At 39.3% G+C, this 11424-nt stretch overlaps 1 long non-coding RNA gene across 1 annotated transcript; it reads left to right on the plus strand.

The window, feature by feature from the left end:
* Positions 1-428: 428 nt before the first annotated feature.
* On the plus strand, positions 429-4698 carry LOC115836276. The gene is made up of 3 exons (XR_004031233.1): positions 429-509; positions 1930-2061; positions 4590-4698. It is a non-coding gene; the product is annotated as an uncharacterized LOC115836276 (long non-coding RNA).
* Positions 4699-11424: the final 6726 nt, after the last annotated feature.

Raw genomic sequence — 11424 nt, forward strand, 5'->3', positions numbered from 1 at the left:
ATGGATCTGGTGCTTTTTCTAAGGGGGGAGGGCTAGCTCTTTGAGCAATTCCTCTATTTCTTTTACGTGTATTGGAACTCCGATATTTTATCACTTCTAGAGTAAATTTTAATTTTTGGAAAATTATACATTTCATCCATGTTTTCAAATGTTTTTGTTTGTGTAGGGTTGCGTAAACTAGTTTTATGTGCTTTAAATGTCTTCCATATTGATGGATATTTCTCCTTCTTTCTTATTTTGTGTATGACTGATTTTTCACTTCCCCCGCTTCAGTTAGCTTGTAAGTGAGCCATGGAGAAAATGGCAACAAATACTTTAAAGAAGATAATTTTTAAAATGAGAATAACAATTTAATTTCTTCAGAAGATGAGAAAGGAACACACTAGCATACATATATAAATACAAATAATATCTGTCATTTTCTCTTCCAGTTTATCTTGTAGTGCCCTTGATGAATGAGAACAGTAGCGTTCTAGCGGATTTACCCCTTATTTATATGGAAGTATAAGGTAAAAATAATACAATTCTATTTTAGTATAGGTTGGTACAAAAGTAATTGCGGCTTTACCATTAATGGCAAAAACCAAAATTACTTTTGCACCAAGCTAATAATAGTATATGATGACTATTGACTGTTTAATTTTTGACATCGATGTGTCAATGTTGATTACATTTTGAACACCTATCAGTTTATATGTATATGTATGTGTGTGTGTGTGTGTGTGTGTATATATCACCATGAATTTTATTAGGTTAAATGTTTTCAAATGGTAAAATGCTTACAGACTGATAAAATTCTTTTAACTAGCTGATTGAGAACTGAGATCAGAAAATATTGCAGAATGAGATAGAAAGAAAGTCAGCTGCGTTCAATGCATGTGAGTGTCAGATGGTCATTTGTCCTTGCTGAATCCTCTCTACATTTTTTATTTGATTGTTATTAGTCAAAATTATGTTGGCTAAGCTGAAAAGTAGGAGAAATAATTGTAATATTAAGTGTCTTAATTATATTGGTTAATATTAGTCACATTTTACTTCTTTCTTTATGAGACAGGGTCTTGTCACTTAGTCACTCAGGCTGGAGTGCAGTGGCACCATCATGGCTCACTGCAGCCTCAACCACACTGGCTCAAGCAATCCTCCCACCTCAGCCTCCCACATAGACATGCACAATGCCAATGCCTGGCTAATTTTTTTTTTTTTTTTTTTGAGATGGAGTCTCGCTTTGTTGTCCAGGCTGGAGTGCAGTGGCGCAATCTCAACTCACTGCAAGCTCTGCCTCTCCTGTTCACGCCATTCTCCTGCCTCAGCCTCCTGAGTAGCTGGGACTACAGGCGCCAGCCACCACGCCAGGCTATTTTTTTTTTTTTTTTTTGTATTTTTAGTAGAGAGGGATTTCACTGTGTTAGCCAGGATGGTCTCGATGTGCTAACCTCGTGATCCTCCTGTCTCGGACTCCCAAAGTGCTGAGATTACAGGTGTGGCCAGACTAATTTTTAACTTTTTTTTTTTTTTTGGATAGATGAGTTACTCATTTTATTCTAATAGATATGGTTCTGTTAATCTCATGGGCATACAAGCTTGTAGAAGGAAGTTGCTTAAGCTTTGGTCTTTTTTGTGTATAAAAGTAAAATTTTCTTTTCTACAAAGCTCATTTGTAGCACTACAGAGGTTGTTTCCTACCTGTAGGTAAGTGATAGATGGAAGGCAGAATTCTAATAACATTTTCAGCACATGTTGACACCTGTAGTCTTTTCTTTCCCTTGAGGGGGTGGGGTGGTGGTAGCTCTAGTTATGTCCAGAATTGTGATGAAAATGCTGTCACAGTTGGCACAAGGTGCCCTGCTAGTGCACAATACCTAATGGATAATGATGGGACATATTCACACCTTGAAAATGAGGTGGTGAATTTTTTGAATTTTCTTATAGAGCTCAGCGCAATGAGAGTCCCCATGGAGATACACGGGTTCAAGATCTGTCCCAGCAATAGCAGGCGACGACAGAGGGCTCTGTTTCAATATGTTTTGTACAGGAAATCACAGCTTTGGTGTGCTGAAGCTGGTAAGTTTTCATTAGGTATACACTAGTGGTGTTACAGATTTGTAGAATCTGTCACTCTGAAAGTATTCTGAGAGCCAGAGAATGACCCTTATTCCAGATGACATTGGCATCCCCTGGCATTGATAATTAAATGCATGAAGCGAGAACTTCTGTAAAAACAATAAAACAAACAAATATAACTTTGAGGGCACACAAGAAGGTGGTGCTTTTCAGGTTGAGAATGGAATGAAAGCTTTCAATCTAATTTATAGTCACTGTCACATGACTACACAAATTATAGACAGACAGGTAAAATCAGTATTTGGAGTGGATTTAATCCTATTCAAATTCTTTAATAATTGCAGATTAAAAAAAAAACACCTACTAGACAATTGAAATTGGGTTTCAGATTGGCATCTAAGGGCTGTTGTTCTCCTGCAAGAAAAGGTGGAATTGTGGCCGGGCGCGGTGGCTCACGCTTGTAATCCCAGCACTTTGGGAGGCCGAGGCGGGCGGATCACAAGGTCAGGAGATCAAGACCACGGTGAAACCCCATGTCTACTAAAAAATACAAAAAATTAGCCGGGCGTGGTGGCGGGCGCCTGTAGTCCCAGCTACTCGGAGAGGCTGAGGCAGGAGAATGGCTTGAACCCGGGAGGCGGAGCTTGCAGTGAGCCGAGATTGCGCCACTGCACTCCAGCCTGGGCGAAAGAGCAAGACTCTGTCTCAAAAAAAAAAAAAAAAAAAAAAAAAAAAAAAAAGGTGGAATTGTAAGTCAATTAGTACTCTAGTGAGAATCTATATTGGAGAACCTTATTAAAAGTGACCCTGATTGTGTAGTTTTAGGTTTCTCCAGGAAGACTGTGAGGTGTATTATAATATATGGTGGACCTTGTCCAATATCATTTATGAAAAATGCAGGTAACCCCATTGGTCTGGAGGTTTACATTTTCTCACTTGGGCACCCAAAGGGCAATTCATCTGCATGGAGTAAGATGAGGGCAGTTGGGACTAGTCCATCTGCCCAGTTCCGCCCGGAGTCATCTGGCTTAGGTCAGAGATCCATGGCAATTAAACCCTTCCTCCGCTTACTCAGTGAGTCACCGCTTGGCTGAATAGACACAGCCACCTCCTGAGGTCCTGCTGGCTCTAAAGGTCTGGTCCCCATGCATTGAGAAAAAGGACAGGGTCAGCAAAAGAGGCTCACTTTGGGTCATACTAACCTGGGATCCTAGGAGATGGACACTGGACTTTTTAAAAATAATAATTTCCTTTGGGTATATACCCAGTAATGGGATGGCTGGGTCAAATGGTATTTCTAGTTCGAGATCCCTGAGGAATCGCCACACTGACTTCCACAATGGTTGAACTAGTTTACAGTACCATTACTGGGTATATACCCAAAGGACTATAAATCATGCTGCTATAAAGACACATGCACACGTATGTTTATTGCGGCACTATTCACAATAGCAAAGAGTTGGAACCAACCCAAATGTCCAACAACGATAGACTGGATTAAGAAAATGTGGCACATATACACCATGGAATACTATGCAGCCATAAAAAATGATGAGTTCGTATCCTTTGTAGGGACATGGATGAAACTGGAAAACATCATTCTCAGTAAACTATCGCAAGGACAAAAAACCAAACACCGCATGTTCTCACTCATAGGTGGGAATTGAACAATGAGAACTCATGGACACAGGAAGGGGAACATCACACTCCGGGGACTGTTGTGGGGTGGGGGGAGGGGGGAGGGACAGCATTAGGAGATACACCTAATGCTAAATGACGAGTTAATGGGTGCAGGAAATCAACATGGCACATGGATACATATGTAACAAACCTGCACATTGTGCACATGTACCCTAAAACCCTGAAGTATAATAAAAAAAAAAAAAAAAGAAAAAAAAAAAAAAAAGAACAATGGAACAAAAAGATAATGATATAAAATGCATTTTAATCCTCCCATGAATACTAGTTATATTTTCCTCCCAGAATTTCTCTGGAACAAATGGTCTTATCAATTTAAAATTACATAAATAAGATTTACTTTATGTGTAAAAAAAAAAAAATAATAATAATAATAATAATAATAATAATTTCCTTTCTAATCCATTCCTCATGCATTTTTTTTCTTCTTCTCTAATTTGCCCCAGTTCCTTTCATGATTCTCGAAGCAGCTGTTTTCCCGAACCCCTTATAGGGTAAGCCTAACTATCACAGGCCATGTCTCTGTGGTTTAGGGATGGTACATCACTCTTTGAAACTGTTTTCAGGTATTTTGCCAGCAGAATTTCAGCCCCTAAATAGGATATTTCATGGAGCCTTATGAAAAGGCTGCTTTACTATCATGTTGTGAGGCTGTGGGTTTATAGCACTCCTAAATATTTAGCTAGACCATGAAAATGTAGTCAATTAAGAAAAGTGTGATGTGTTTTAATGACCAGGTGGATTCAATTATTCAGCTTCAATTTCCTTTCTCTAGGATGTAAGTAGGTTTTAAAACATTTAACTTGGTAAATTAACTCCTTAATTTAAAGGAACTGGTCCTCTGAAGACAGTCTCTGCGATGAAGCTGAGTCCTCTCTCTCTCCCAGGCCGTAGTGTCTACCTCTAATTTATTCCTGATGAATGACAGCAAGTTCACAGCCTCAGGTACTTTTTCCTTCTTTCATTTCTCAAAGCTGCCTTCTCTTTGTGTTTGTCTTAAGGTTCTGTTTGGGCGTGCAATGGAGGCCTTTAAGGGTTTCACCTTAAGATCCTGGGATGGGAGCCTTTGATTTGAGTTCCTGCTGAGGATCACCCAGGAGTCAGCAGTCCTGCTGTGAGCAGCATCATTCAGTGGAGGCTGGGCGCATCTTGGCCCCTGGCAGTACCATGGGGATAGCTTAGGCAAGTGTGTGTGCTCAGAGACACACCTTGAAGCTCTATGGTGGCTTGCAACTCCGGAGTTCACTTTTTGGCTTTAGAAAAGTGCTCTGAGGCTCACGCCTGTAATCCCAGCACTTTGGAAGGCCGAGGCGGGCAGATCACCTGAGTTCAGGAGTGTGAGACCAGCCTTGCCACCTTGGTGAAACCCCGTCTCCACTAAAAAGACAAAAAAATTAGCCAGGCATGGTGATATGTGCCGGTAATCCCAGCTACTCGGAAGGCTGAGGCAAGAGAATTGCTTGAACCCAGGAGGGAGAGGTTGCAGTGAGCTGTGATATCACCACTGCACTCCAGCCTGGGAGACAGAGTAAGACTCTGTCTCAAAAAAAGAAAAAAAAAAAAAAGAAAAAGAAAAGAAAGAAAAGAAAAGTGCTCTGAGATCTCACACTCTTTCACCCATTTTTAAAATAAGGATCAGTTGGAAACCACAGACATCAGTGGAGTTTGTAAACAAATGGAGAATGAGGTCATTTGTTTACTCATGTTCCTCCTTACTAGTCTTCAGGTTTTAGCCTGTGGGGTTTTGGAATGGGGTTGTAAAAGTACAAGAGCCATGGGGCCTTTGGGTTGTCCATGCTAGATAGTTAAGGCTTTTCTGAGCTAGACTGCTAAGATTTCAAACAATTATTTTCTTTTTGACCTAATGATAAATGTGAAAGAGAAAAAGGAAATTTGTTTGCTTTTTCAATTCTAGAAGTATCACCTATGGATCTACAGGCTCCTGTCTTTTAGGATATAGACAATGGGCTTAGAACCTAAGGGGGACTGATAATGGCTTGGCTTTGTGTTCCCACCCAAATCTCATCTCGAATTGTAATCCCCAGATGTGGTCCCCAGAGGGACCTGGTGAGAGGTGATTGGATCATGGGGGTGGTTTCCCCCACGTTGTTCTCTGGCAGTCAGTGAGTTCTCATGAGATCTGATGGTTTTACAAGGGGCGCTTCCCCTTTCGCTGTCTCTCTTTTTCCTGCTGCTTTGTGATAGAAGTTACTTGCTTCTCCTTCCCCTTCCATCATGTTTGTAAGCTTTCTGAGGCCTCCCCAGCCATGCAGAACTGAGTCAATTAAACGACTTTTCTTCACAAATTACCCACTCTCGGGTATGTCTTTATAGCAGTGTGAAAATGGACTGATACAGGGACATGAATCTGAGCTACCAGAGCTATGAAACAGAGGACTGGAGGGACTGAGCTTGCAAAGATGGTCACCCTGGCGACTGGTGCTTGTGCCGAACGCTTGTCATTGTGTGTCTGTGTACCAAAGAACCAGAGAAATAAAAACTTGTATTCAGCAATGTGGTCTCTGCAAAGCCCTCTATGAAGACTGTCGAATCCTTTCTTCCATTTGATATGACCCTCAGGTGATCATAAACCCTTGCTCCTCAGTTAGAGAACAGATGTTTTTAGACGAGGTAACCTGAATGTCGTCCCGCTGTGGTTGTTTTGGGTGTGGTACAGAGCAGACTTCCTATGGTAAGCTTTCCTAGGAATGAGGCTTAGAATATGGTTAGAAATGAAAGGGAAGGGAGGAGGAAGGAGAGGATCTCCCCAACCTAGGAATTCAGGTGCTGCTCCTCTGCAAGATGCCTCATGTCTCGAAGTGGGAAAATAGCAAAACATTGAAAGGATTTGCTGAACATCGGAGCACTCTCAAAACAAAAACAGCTCAGGCAAATGGAGACAAAGAAGTATATGGAAAAATGCCTCATAATTTCCCCAATAACATGTCTCTCTGGTTTTCTATGAGAGCACTGTTCTAGCAGAGGGCTTGTGCTGCTGAGAGAGAAGTCCATTTAGGGTAAATGCTGAGGTAACAAATACTGCATTTCCGGTAAAAGTCAACCAGAAAAGCTATTTTTAGGTAATTAAAATTTATACTTAATCTGAATTATTTTCTTTGTTTTCAACATTGACTGAATTAGTTTCCGTCTAAAGAACAAGCAAAGTTTTATCATAGTTTCTGTTTTTGTTATTTGGCCTACCATATTAATCATTTCAGTATTTTAAGGAATATATACCATTTTCCATGGCTTATTTAAGGAATTACAGATTTAGAATGTAGGCAAGCGAGAAAACTATGCCCTTGGGATGAACGCTGCCCTTTATATCTTTGTGTTTCTTTGAGATTTTAACGTTTATTGCCCACATGATTATAATCTCTGAAATTGTGAGAACTGGCTGCTTCCACACTCACGCAGCAAGGTATTTCTTAGTATGCATTTGTCAAAATGTGCATCACAGGCAGTTATTTGTACACACTTCGATTGGGAGTTTTGTAGCTGTGGTTCCTGTCAGTGGGGTGGCATTCCTTGTTAGGTTGGTTCAGTATTATATTGATTAGTTTTTCCTTCCCCCCTCCAAGGACACTGGTTTTCTTTAGCAGAATGTATCTTGAGTCAGTGTTAAACTTCCAGTGTTAAATCTACTGTAGGGCCTCTCCTTTATATTGCTGAAGGGAAAATTTCAACTTACCCAGCATTCTTGTATATAACAAATTACATTTTGTGTTCCCAAATGCCTTATACCACCAGGATTGTTTATTTTGGTCTGGAAGTCCTGGAGACCTCTTGATCTTCCTGCTTCTCCTAGAAGCTGTGCTGTATATTTCTAGAATGCCCAATGTATTGAATGATTTACATTTTCCATGGAGTATATAATTTAAGAGGTTGTTGTGATCTCCTTTTTCCTGATACGCTATTACAGTCAGAAAAAAGAACTCCTAGGGCCGGGCACGGTGGCTCATGCCTGTAATCCCAGCACTTTGGGAGGCCGAGGTGGGCAAATTACCTGAGCTCAGGAGTTCAAGACCAGCCTGGGCAACACGGTAAAACCCCATCTCTACTAAAATACAAAAAAATTAGCCAAGTGTGGTGGCATGCACCTGCAGTCCCAGCTACTCGGGAAGCTGAGGCAGGAGAATTGCTTGAACCCAGGAGGCGGAGGTTGCAGTGAGCCAAGACTGTGCCACTGCACTCCAGCCTGGGGGATAAGAGCAAGACTTGATCTGCAAAAAAAAAAAAAAAAAAAAAAAAAAAGCAACTCCTGTATAAGTGTTTGTACCTCTCCTCTTACCATTGTCTCATCACTAAACAGTGCCTTAGTTTACTGAGTTAAAAATAATTAAGATTCAATAAGAAGTCATTTGGCCAAGCCTGACTGGCAAGCAGACACTGGAAATAACATGCCATTTTTAAATTAAAATGCCCTACTGTTGGTAATATTTTCATTTTAAAATGTGGAAAATATCTCTGACATTTGGCTGTCAGAGATAACATGTTTGACACATTTTGCATTTCTACCTTTGTGATTTTTAGTTTTGGTTATGAACTTGATTTAAAGTATCTTACAGCATGAGTATAGGATTTATAAAGTAAAAGTTATTTCTTCACTGTATGTATTTAAGACTTGCTGCTTGGTGTACTAACTCATAAAATAATTTCTATAATCTAAGTTACCAAGTTTATCTCAGTTTTTTTTTTCTGTTCTTTGAAATATACCGTATTAAATGCGATGAGGTTGCATTAAACTTTTACTGTATGTAGTACTGTGGAATAAATCACCACACCCATATCCATTTCTACATGCTCTTCCCTACAAAAACCAATCACAAAATACTTCAAATGTTGTGAGTTCTGCAAACATGAAGATTGCATAACACGAGAATGTGCTATGGGGCTGCTTGACTATCCCTGAGAACTGTGTCTTATCCTGACTTAAAGGGGTGTCTCCCTGCAAAGGTGACCAATCGTTCTTGTTTGCGTGGGACTGTCCCAGTTTTATCACCCAAAGTGTCGTATCCTAGGAAACTCTTCTGTTCCAGTGAACCAGAATGTGTCCTCGCATCCATGTTCCAGTTCACGTGCCTCCTTAAGGCCCTGATCATCCAGCCGGTGATACACATCTTAGTCACTCTGAAACATTCCATTTCTCTGTCCTTGGGATTCTTCTGTGTTTTGAACTGAGAGAAACCCATTGGTACAGGAGTTGTTTGCCCCGTAATCATGTTAAATGAAGCCCTTTAGAGCAGTTTAAATGTGATTGCACATTAAAATCACCTGAAGCTTGCTTGTTCAATGCTTTCTTGGATTCCATAACATACTCCAGTATCTTTCCAGTAAGTCATTTAAAGAAAAACATCTACCTTAAATTGTCTATTTTTTTGTTACAATCAGAGGAATCATAAATATTACACAAACACAGTCAATTTTGAACAAGCAAACTTCAGAAATGGCAGAAGCCAATCCATTTCCAGAGTTCGTTTATCTTCCTTCTAGAGCAGTGGATTGGGCCTTGGCTACTTCTTAGAATCACAGATAAGATGTTTTTAAAGTATAGTATCCAGACCCCATCTCAAACCAATCAAGCCAGAGTCTCTGAGGCCAAAGGATACTGAGCAGAAAGTTTGCAGAATCTCAGGTGATTTTAATGGTGTGTCACAAAATGAAAAATGCTAATAATCATATCAAAATGTTTTCAGCATTACCAGTAGTCAAAGCCAACTAAGCCAGCCATGAGGTACTGTTTTTATGTTTTGTTTTTCAAATAAGGAAAAGATTTTGAAAATATCTGGGTTTGGGAATAATTTTTTACAAGACAGAACTGTTGGTTTAGATCAATAAGGGGAAATGGAACAATATTTCTAGAGGACAGTTGAAAACATGGATAAAATATGTGTTAATATAAATTATAAATTGACACATTTTCACCTTGTGTGTGTATACACGCACATACAATTGATAAAAATTTTGCAGTTGACTCTTGAACAACGTGGGGATTGGGGCACTGATCCCCTGTGCAGTCAAAAATCTATGTGTCACTTCTGACACCCCAAAAACTCTACTACTAATAGCTTACTGTTGACTGGATGCCCTACCAATAACATCAACAGTTGATGAACACATATTTGGTATGTTATATATATCATATACTGTATTCTTACAATAAAGTAGGCTAGAGACAACAAAAAAGAAATAGTTATTCATTAAGTAGAAGTGGATCATCATAAAGGTCTTCATCCTTATCATCTTCATGTCAATAGGCTAAGGAGGAGGAGAAAAAGGTGGGCTTGGTCTTGCTGTCTCAGGAGTGGCAGAGGCAGAAGAAAAATCCACATATAAGTGGACTGTGTAGTTCAAACCAGTATTGCTCAATGGTCCCTGTACTAGCTAATTGATTGGTGCTGCTACATATAGATGATTTTTATTTACCCTGTAATTCCAACATTTCTTTAATAAATTGATCATTTTAAAAACCAATAAAACTATATCTAAAAAAGTCAACCAACACATTTAAAAAGTTATTCTCTTTATTTGATACTCTTCTGAAGCGTTCAACCTTTACAGTTATATTACTCATTTCCCAGCAGTGAAATGTTGTTGAGAAATGGGTCATGTTTATGTAGCTGCCATCCTATGATGGAGGCTTGATGGTCTTTGCTAGACTCTAAATCCATTATTAGCAGTTGAAATATATCCATGAATTGGGAAGGAGGAAGTGTGTGAGGGAAGAACGCAACAAAATCATAAATTGTGTACTTTAAAATTCTTTGGATAAGTACAGATGAGTGCTTTGTTATAAACATTGTAGATGATCATACATTATTTATTTTGTCACTTGCTTGTTAGAATTAGTGTTGTTAATATCATACCAGATAATTAGGATACAGACTCTAAATATGTTAACCCACAGAAAATCGCTTTTGGGGTTAAAAGTGAATAGTTACATTTTGGAATAGAAGGCATTATTTAAAATTTGGAAATACGTTGATCACTCTTTCACTGCATGTGTTGCCTGTATTTTAGATTACATATATTTATGTACATATGATTAACAGAACACAAAAAAACAGGTTTGTGATAAATGGTTTAATAGGAAATTGTTATAAATGTATCAATTTTGATATAAAATTAAATGCTAGATTTGGGGCTAGGTGCTTTTCATACCATATAACTTAATTCTCTAATCAATTATTCAAGGAATGTAGCATGTAGCATCATTCCCATTACAGATGATGAAAATAAGAAACGAATGGTTTAGGTTGGGCGTGGTGGCTCACGCCTGTAATCCCAGCACTTTGGGAGGCTGAGGCGGGTGGATCACCTGAGATCAGGAGTTCGAGACCAGCCTGCCCAACATGGCAAAACCTGGTCTCTACTAAAAGTACAAAAATTAGCTGGGTGTGGTGGCAGCGCCTGTAATCCCAGCTACTCCAGGAGGCTGAGGCAGGAGAATCACTTGAACCTGGGAGGCAGAGGTTGCAGTGAGTCGAGGTAATTTTCCCAGTTACTATATGCAAAAGATAGGCTCAAATCCAGACCAAAATTTTTCCCAATTGAATATTTTTCCATTATTTTACAATGTTCCTCCAAGCAGTTACAGTGTACCTAAATTCAAGTTTGCTTATAAGTGAAGTAACTTGTATCATCACCTTTATGTTATATTTTAAA

Source organism: Nomascus leucogenys, chromosome 8 (assembly GCF_006542625.1).
Source record: "Nomascus leucogenys isolate Asia chromosome 8, Asia_NLE_v1, whole genome shotgun sequence".
Classification (NCBI taxonomy): domain Eukaryota; kingdom Metazoa; phylum Chordata; class Mammalia; order Primates; family Hylobatidae; genus Nomascus; species Nomascus leucogenys.